This window comes from Perna viridis, chromosome 2 (genome assembly GCF_037379345.1).
Source record: "Perna viridis isolate PV_CMFRI_1.1 ecotype Kerala chromosome 2, ASM3737934v1, whole genome shotgun sequence".
NCBI classification, from domain to species: Eukaryota; Metazoa; Mollusca; class Bivalvia; order Mytilida; family Mytilidae; genus Perna; species Perna viridis.
This window is the reverse complement of record NC_142446.1, coordinates 26,412,578-26,421,948: the sequence shown is the minus strand read 5'-3', so window position 1 is coordinate 26,421,948 and position 9,371 is coordinate 26,412,578. Positions and strand designations below refer to the sequence as shown.

At 33.2% G+C, this 9,371-nt stretch overlaps 1 protein-coding gene across 1 annotated transcript in view; it reads left to right on the top strand.

Moving 5' to 3' along the window:
* The first annotated feature begins 274 nt into the window (after positions 1-274).
* Positions 275-9,371, top strand: part of LOC148624260 (protein PALS1-like) — a 40,093-nt gene continuing 30,996 nt past the window's right edge. The window contains exon 1 of the mRNA XM_088566881.1: positions 275-337. The gene's annotated coding sequence lies outside the window, so the exon portion shown is untranslated. The remainder of the gene's footprint in view (positions 338-9,371) is intronic.

Here is a 9,371-nt window from a genome sequence, read left to right as displayed (position 1 = left end):
ATTGACTTAATAACTTTTTTCCTAGAATTTTTTAGTATGATGAATATTTAATAACATTGAAATTAATTATGCATGCTTTGTACCTCTAGGTATATTGATTAAAGGTAGATTTTGGAACAGCTATATTACATTAATATTAATCTGTTGATTCAGTGTCAGAAATAGCAAATTACATGTCATTTAAAATAGATTACATGAATGTGTATTGGGTTTGCATTTTTCTCCAGGGTCTCCAGCTGATAGCTCAGAGTTGGAGATAGGGGATGAGATCAGCACCATTAATGGAAAGAACTTGGCTAATTGTTCACACCTAGAAATCATTAATCATATACACAAGGTAATGTAAAGACGAGTAAATCAAAAAATAATCTCATGAATTAATTCATCAGTTTTAAAATGCATTATAAAAAACTGAATTAGAATGATTTCTGTTTACCTGACAGACCTGAAGATGAGTATAAACCTATTAATTTCAATTTTTTCATTCTGTTTACTTAAGATATTTGCTATTCAAGCCAGGTATGTCATTGGCCAGGCATTGGAGATACTTATCTTGCGGTTGTTGCCAAAGGTGTATTATCAATATTATGTGTTTTCATCCAGCTGTTTATTTTTATACAACTGCACACAAATTGCAGTTGTATAATGGTATGGTGCCACTTCTGTGTAATCATCAACTATGTTGCCTTGAATATTAGTTGGTTGATCTTTATAAAATTTTATATCAAGATTCCAAAACCACAAAAGAAAGGTTGATATTGATATTTAGGGTTATGGCCCCAATCGTATTAGAATTAGGGCCCAAAAAGGGGACTAAAAAAAGCATTTCTTGGAATTTAACTATATAACGCCAGTAAAATGTTTATGATATTGTTCCACAATGGTCAAACTTGGATTTGATTTTTGGGGTAAAGACTTGAACTTTTAAGAACTTTTCAGAAATTAGGGGCAAGAAACATGCATTTTCCTGATGTTCAGAAAATACCTTGACTATTAGTGAATTAATCCTTTTGAAATTGTATTACAGGGTGCCATACCACAAAAGTAAGACTGGGATTGATTTTGGGGGTTCTGACTTGAGCCAAGTAAGAATAAGGGACCACAAAAGGGCCAAAAACAAGTTTTTTTTTTTCAGATTTCTTGACTATAGCTTGTTAATTTGTGGTCTGATATTGAAATTTGTTTTTATTAAATTCCTCTTGAAAGTCCTTGCCTGTGTTTTTCAATCCAACTTCAGAATCTTTTACAGTTTTCAAGTTATAAGGGGCCAAAGGGGACCATCCCCAAAAATCATCTTTTTTTATTTTTGATGTGATTTTGAAGATTTATTAAATAGAGTCCTCATGAAATTTCCTGCCTTAATTTTTCAATCAGATTTCAGAGATCTCTTATGGTTTTAGGGTTATAAGGGGCCAAAGGAGTCCATGGCCCAAAAATTGGACTTTTTTATTTTTGTTGCAGTTTTGAAATATTTTTTTATTGGATTCCATATGAAAATCCCAGCCTCAATACAAGAGCTGTTAGAAGTATGCTTACCAAATTAACCCTATCATTTACTATTTTTGAGATAATAAAGTACACAGTGATCCATGAATGCACCCTGAAGCAGACTTATACTTAAATTGAATTTCAAAATACTAATATTGTGTCCAAATGTATTGTTGTGCCCATGATGAACTTTAAGTGCCCATGTTGAGTGTGTCAAAAACTAATATTGTGTCCACACTTGCCTCAAGTGAACAGAGTTTTGTGATCATATCATGCCGTGTGTGGTGAAGCTTTTTATTACGTCATCACTTGGCGTTCAGAATTCTCTGTCAATGGCTGCCAGGGGCTATATAAGTTTCTGATTGGCCAACATTTAAAGAACAATTTCTCTGAAACTGCTGCTGCTGCTTATACTTTGAATTTTTTCATGGTTGTTGATCTGAACACCCTTTTTAAGCTACTGACTTTTTGTAAGCAACTGTGGCCTTTCAATGTTTATATGGTGACACAATTGGGAAACTCATTTTGGCCTATATCACTGCTATAACAAATGTACTGAGCAAATGGTATGGAACTTTGAAATATAAGGAATATTTTTACACATCCACTTTTCATTTGAAATGATCATTATGGTAAGACCCTCAATGGTCAACTTTATTTTAGATTAATTGACTTAACACATGGAAAATGACTTTTTTTTAGCAAATATCTTGAAAATCATAATAGAAAGAAAGAAGCACCAATAGATGACGTCTTATGATAAGGTAAACTAGGTCTCTATTGGTTCGATGTTGTAGGATTACTTCTCCGTTCATACCACGAACATTCATAACAAGTTTGGTTCCAATTGGTCAAGTAGAGTCAGAGGAGATTTTTTAATGAAATAACATTAAAAATAGCAAAAAAACGTCGAAAAAGGGCAATAACTCCAACGTGGCTGAACAGATTCAAATGAAAATTTGACCACAGATAGATCTCATCGCGCTGAACACTTTTACTCCTATCAGACTCTGGCTAAACCTAACCGTTTTGGAGATATATGCAAAAGACTACTGTCTGACCCCTATGTTCTATTTTTAGTAATGGCAGCCATGTTTTTCAAAGGATAAAAAATTTCCACATCAGTTCTATGTAGAACACTTTTAGGAACATTCACACAAATATTGGTTCTAATTGATCAAGTAGTGTCAGAGGAGAAGAGTTTGAAAAAAAATGTTAAAGACAAAGGACGATGACAGATGATGATGATATTGGTTGCCAAGTAATGGCAATAGCCTATGTCACCCTATAAGCCAGGTGAGCTTAAAAGTGGGTTTTTTTTCCCATTTTCACACTAACTGACAAACCCTTTCAGCAAATGCCACAAAATTCTGAGATATTCTTTGTATCCATTGTCACAGGCTCCATTTGGTTTTCTATAAAGTTTAGATTTCAGGTTTTCCATTTTTAGCACTTTTTCATAAAAAAGCAGGGTGGTTTTTTTTCATTTTCGTGCTCTAACTGAATAATGCTTTCAGCCAAGGCCACTAAACTTTGAGATATTCTTTGTATCCATGGTTACAGGCTCCCTTTTGTTTTCTGTAAAACTTTGATTTCATGTTTTCAATTTTTGACTGTTTACTTTATTTTTTCTTAAAAATAATACATTAATGAAAACTAAAGGTTATTAATACCATTGATACACATACAAGTAACATATTAAAACATGAAAATTGGCCAGTGTGAGATATATGCCATTACTATGTATCAATCATCTATAAATTATGAAAGTATTGAAAAGGTTTTGAAGCTCCAAGTATTAATGACTTTGTAGGTCTAGCAAATAGCGTCCCAAACTGAACAATATAGGGACTTAGAAACCCTTTATGTTTGGTATATCAGCTGACCAGGGTAATATGTGCTAATGGCACAGCTCTTTATTAACCAATATCATGAAACATAATAGATAGGAAGAAACTATCAGTTGATGAAATGTTCCAATATGATAAGGCCTGCAAATGGATCCATTGGGTTATAGTTGCAAGAGTAATCAAGGGAACCAAGGTTATAGCGATAATCAAAAGAATGTATTCCAGGGACAAAGACCAGACATGGAAAACAGACATATACAACAAAGAACATAAAGTAACTAAAATCATACATACAACGTAACAAAAGTAAATGAGCAACTCGGACTCCACTAAAAACTAGGAGCATGGACCAGGTGCACCGGTAGGGTAAGCATCCTCTGCTTTTCTAGAAACACCCGCCAAGTTGCTCATAAAAAGTCAAGTCCGGGGTAGACAAACGAGGAAGTCAGTTCTTTATTAGATTTATTGCTTTTGAAAAGTGAAAGATAATGTTGTGATTTTTTGTGCAGTTTTTAGCCAATATCTTGAAATAATTAGAGATTTGAAGAAACTTTTGATTGATGAAATGATCGTTATGGATTCTACTGAGTTGTTGTAAGAAAGAACTCCGGTTAGGGGTTGTAGCCATATGAAAGTAAGAAATAACGAGTTTTGCAATTTTTATACATCTATCAAAGATGGGGTGTAGTTTGGTATACAGGTTCATCTTGTCTGTCCTTCCATCCATCCACATGTGACTTGAGAACCCCTTATTAAATAACTTCAAACTTTAAACAATTGTTTGATATTAGGGTTTAACAGTCTGTATATTTTTTTCAGAAAATTCCTAGATTTAGTTTCTTAGTTTTGAGACTTTATTTGAAAAAAGATGATAGTCAAGATTTTACATGTCATCCCATACTTTGGAAATGACTTGTTGGATTTACCTCAAACTATACACAGCTTCAAATGAAATGTAACATAATATTAATTGTAAAACATTGCTTAATATTGCTTCTACTGGTTCCGTGGGGGGTATATTGCAATCAGGTTGTGTCCATTAATCCATGTTTTTCATAAAGATCCTCAACTCTATATGAAAATTAATTATTTCATAACCTACAACCAACACAAGTTTTGTACAAAACTATGAGATGCAGAATAAATCAAAATTATCATTGTTTAAGGAGGTACTCCAGATAAGAATATTCAAAATATGATTCATTGTCAGAAACCCTACATATTTTAATTTTTAATATTTTGTTTAAAATGTTAACATGTGGCTTTTCATATAACCCTTGTTCTAAGGAGATATAAATTATATAGAATGTATTGTAAATTTCAAAATTAAAGGAGATAACTCTGTAAATGACACTAAAATACAATGGATACAGTTGGATTTTCAATGTGGATTTTCTCGTAAGAGCAGATATATTAGAATGAACAATTACAAATTTCATCATATAGACCTATAAAGCAACTCGTGACAAAAATAATGAGAGGTTCCCAGGAGCCTGAATCGCTCGCCTAGCTGAATTTTGCCTTTCAAGGGAAATAAATTAAACAAGAAGTTGTCCAGCAATTTTGACTGAAGAAGACTATGGTAGGACTTATCATAAGGATCATTTCAGCAATTGAAAGTTTCTATCTATCACAGTTTTCAAGATATTGGCTAAAAAAAAAAAAAGTCATTTTCCCCTTTCACGGGCAATAACTCTTACAAGGAGTCCTCTGACAACTTTTATCCATAAAGCTTTTTTGTCCTAATAATCAGAATCATCTCAGGTATTGAAAGAATTTGGCTAAACCTAACGGTCTAAGAGATATATGCGAAAAACTACTGTCTGACCCCTATGTTCTATTTGTATTAACAGTGGCCATGTTTTTCGGCCGATCAAAAACCCCACTTCAATTCTATGCAGATACCCCAAGGAACACTTATACTGAGTTTTGTTTCAATTGGTAAAGTAGTGTCAGAGGAGAAGATTTTTGAAAGAAATAACATTAAAAATAGCAAAAAAACTTTGAAAAAGGGCAATAACTCCAACATGGCTTAATAGATTAAAATGAAAATTTGACCGCAGATAGATCTCATCATGCTGAACACTTTTAGCCAGTCAAGATGGGGCTTATCCTAACCGTTTTGGAGATATATGCGAAAAACTATTGTCTGACCCCTATTTTCTACTTTTAGTAACGGTGGCCATGTTTTTCGACATATTCAAAAATCCCAACATTAGTTCTATGCTGGATACCCCTAGGAACATTCATATTAAGTTTGGTTTCAATTGGTCAAGTAGTGTCAGAAGATTTTTGAAAGAAATAACATTAAAAATGGCAAAAACTCCAACATGGCTTAATGGATTAAAACGAATATTTGATCACAGATAGATCTCATCATACTCAACAGTTTCACCTTGTGTCAGAATTAGGCTAAACCTAACAGTTTTGGGGACATATGTGAAAAACTACTGTCTGACCTCTATGTTCTATTTTTAGTAACGGTGGCCATATTTTTCAATGGATCAAAAATCCCCACATTGGTTCTATGCAGGATACCTCAAGGAACATTCATACCAAGTTTGGTTCAAATTGGTCAAGTAGTGTCAAAGGAGAAGAGTTTTGAAAAATTGTTAATGACAACCACCACGGATGCCAAGTGATGGCAATAGCTGACCTGGCCTTCGGCCAGGCGAGCTAAAAATATGTAACATTTTTGGGGTGTTTCACAATACAAATACAAATATTTATTCATTCAAACACATTTACAATAAATGGTTATGACACAATACACAAATCCAAACATACAAGAAATGACAGTTCTAATAATAACCTTTTTGAAAAACTGATAAATATATTACAGAATTTGCACGATTCTTAAAAAAACTACAACTTAATTATATATGGACTTCCATAAATATTTCAGGAGCTCCTCAAATATTTGTGGACCTCCATAAATAATTGTTTTATTTCAGGACCTCCAGAAATATTAGAGGAGCTTCTGAAAATCAAATTGTTAACTGATCCTGAAATTGAATTGATGAGCTCCTTAAATATTTCTGGACCGCCAAAATTTGATTCAAGGATCTCCTGAATTATTTCTGGGCCTCTATAACACTCCTTAAAATGTTCATGTTTCCCATTTTTAGCATTCATGCATCGTTTATCGTACGTTTACACATGGTTTTGCTTCCGTTTAAACGCATGATAAAACCGTTCGTTTATTTTTGTACTTTGATTATTTCCTTGATTTAACTGTAATTTTTTATATTTTTGCTATTACATTGTATTAATATATACAATTTCATTAATTTTATTTTCTATTTTTTCTTCCTTCATTATTTGTCAATATTATTCGTCTATCATACGTTTAAAAACACACAATATGAGCTTTCATCTATCGGGTGTTTAAAAGCACACTAGGAACGTTCGTTTATCATGCATTTAAAAGCATGATAGGAGCATTTGTTTAAACGCACGATAGTCGCGTTCTTTTATAATGCATTTTGGTGAGCGTTTAGGCTAAAAACCACTAATTCCACTTTCCATAGGCTTCTATGCTAATTTTACAATATTCAATGGCTTCTCTGGACTTTACCTTAACTTTAACCTGCAGAGGACTATATATCAGCATGATTCTACATATGTCAGCTCACAATCCTCAGAATGGCATGTGGGGTTAGCAGACTTGCAGTGCAGTACTGGTCACCGGAAGTGAAGGGTCTATAAATAGCATGGGAAATCCCAGTGTTCTCACGTGACAGGGGTATATTTAAAAATCATTATGGAGATTAGGCTTCACATCACAAGAAGCAAAATGCACCTATAAAATGTACAGAAATGTTTTTCCTTTCAGAAACTGTTTAAATTTTTTAAATAAGATGAGAACTTTTTTCACAGCACTATGAGGAACAGGGGTAATTTCTGCGTAGGACTATTTTTGCGTACGTTCCAAATGCTCATTGGTTGAATTGGTGGTCTGTAACCTAAAGAGTCACTTTTTGTCTTAGAAAAAATAAATAACTATACAGGTATCTTCCTACACACATACTGAATGTATTTGCAAAGTTTCAGTGAAATGTGACAAGCACTTTTTTAAATATTTGATTTTTAAATATAGGGTAACCAAGTTGTGCGAGCAAAAAAGTGACAATATTCTACCACACTTAAATGCATTAAATATTTGCAAAGAACTTTTTCTGACTTTTCAAATAAAAAATATCAATCACAACTTCTTTTTTAACAATATTAATGAAGAAATAGTTTTAAAAGTAATCATTTTCTGAGAAATTGGTCTATTTTTAAAAATTTATTTCTGACATGCCTCCCCTTTTTCTTGATCACATGTCAAAAATCCTAAATCTTTAAATTTTCACAAAAGGTGATATATTTGGCTTTAAATTTGTAAATACAGTGTTTTCACATTAAAACATGACCAGTAAAGGGCACCTAAAGCAAAAAAAGTACTCAATAATGGATTTTCCATGTTGCCATAGGGGAATGCTGATATGGCCTTAACCGCAGTAATGAAAGTGAGTTTTTCCTCATTTCTAACCTAATTTTTGCTCAAATCTACACAAAACTTGATTTCAAGTGCTTATTACCACCATATTTAGGTAAATATAGCCCTCAAAGTTTAATATTTGATATTTTTACTAAATTTTCTACACTTTTTACAAGATAGGACATAAAAATCAGCCAAAAAGACCAATTTTCCATAATTTGGACCAATAACTTAAAAAAATGCATATTTTGAAGGATTTGTGTAGTGTATTCCTCTCATGGCAAAGTTAACAAGATCTTCAAGTAGTTTAAAGCTATTTCAAGAAACTTTTCATTTTGCCATGGCTTCAGCTTAAGGCTAAAAACCACTAATTCCACTTTCCATAGGCTTCTATGCTAATTTTACAATATTCAATGGCTTCTCTGGACTTTACCTTAACTTTAACCTGCAGAGGACTATATATCAGCATGATTCTACATATGTCAGCTCACAATCCTCAGAATGGCATGTGGGGTTAGCAGACTTGCAGTGCAGTACTGGTCACCGGAAGTGAAGGGTCTATAAATAGCATGGGAAATCCCAGTGTTCTCACGCGACAGGGGTATATTTAAAAATCATTATGGAGATTAGGCTTCACATCACAAGAAGCAAAATGCACCTATAAAATGTACAGAAATGTTTTTCCTTTCAGAAACTGTTTAAATTTTTTAAATAAGATGAGAACTTTTTTCACAGCACTATGAGGAACAGGGGTAATTTCTGCGTAGGACTATTTTTGCGTACGTTCCAAATGCTCATTGGTTGAATTGGTGGTCTGTAACCTTAAGCGTGCGTATGGGTATCGTGCGTGCGGGAAACCTAAACGTCGTAAGGAAATCCAGATATTTCAGGACCTCCACAATTGGATTTCAGGACCTCCAGAAATATCTGAGGAGTTTCTGAAATTGAATTGTGGAGGTCCAGAAATCATTGAGGATGTCTTAAATACAAAATTTGGAGGTCCAGAAATGAAAGTGGTTGGTAAGTGGTGGTCAGGAGGGTGAAAGGCAGTGGTCTAGGGTGGGCAAGTGAGGATGATATAACTCCTGTCAACTCCTTCAGAGTTAAATATCCATGATTTTTCAGCATGGATTAATAAATTTTGGTTATTCTTGATAAACAATTGATAATCCTATTTTTAAATATAGATTTTCTCAATAATTTTATTGCTATTTTCAAATAAATTTTAAACTGTGTGAATTGGTGATTCCAAAGAATCAGTGATGTTAGATTCAGTTAATCATGTCACAAGAGAAAATTAAGTGTTGTGACATTTTTACAGAAGAGATGCAGACAGTGAATTATTAAACTTATTTCACATGTGAATTCTTTGAATTTATTAAATAGGTGTTTGTGTTCAACACCCACCAACCTACAGTGTTCAAAGGGGGGTAATCGAAATAAAATATAGATGCCACATGCATGTGTTGAAAAGCAATTAATTTATAGCGTGTGACATATTTTAGTGAAAAAAAATGTGGGTATCATGCAATAAAGTTATGTTTAATTCT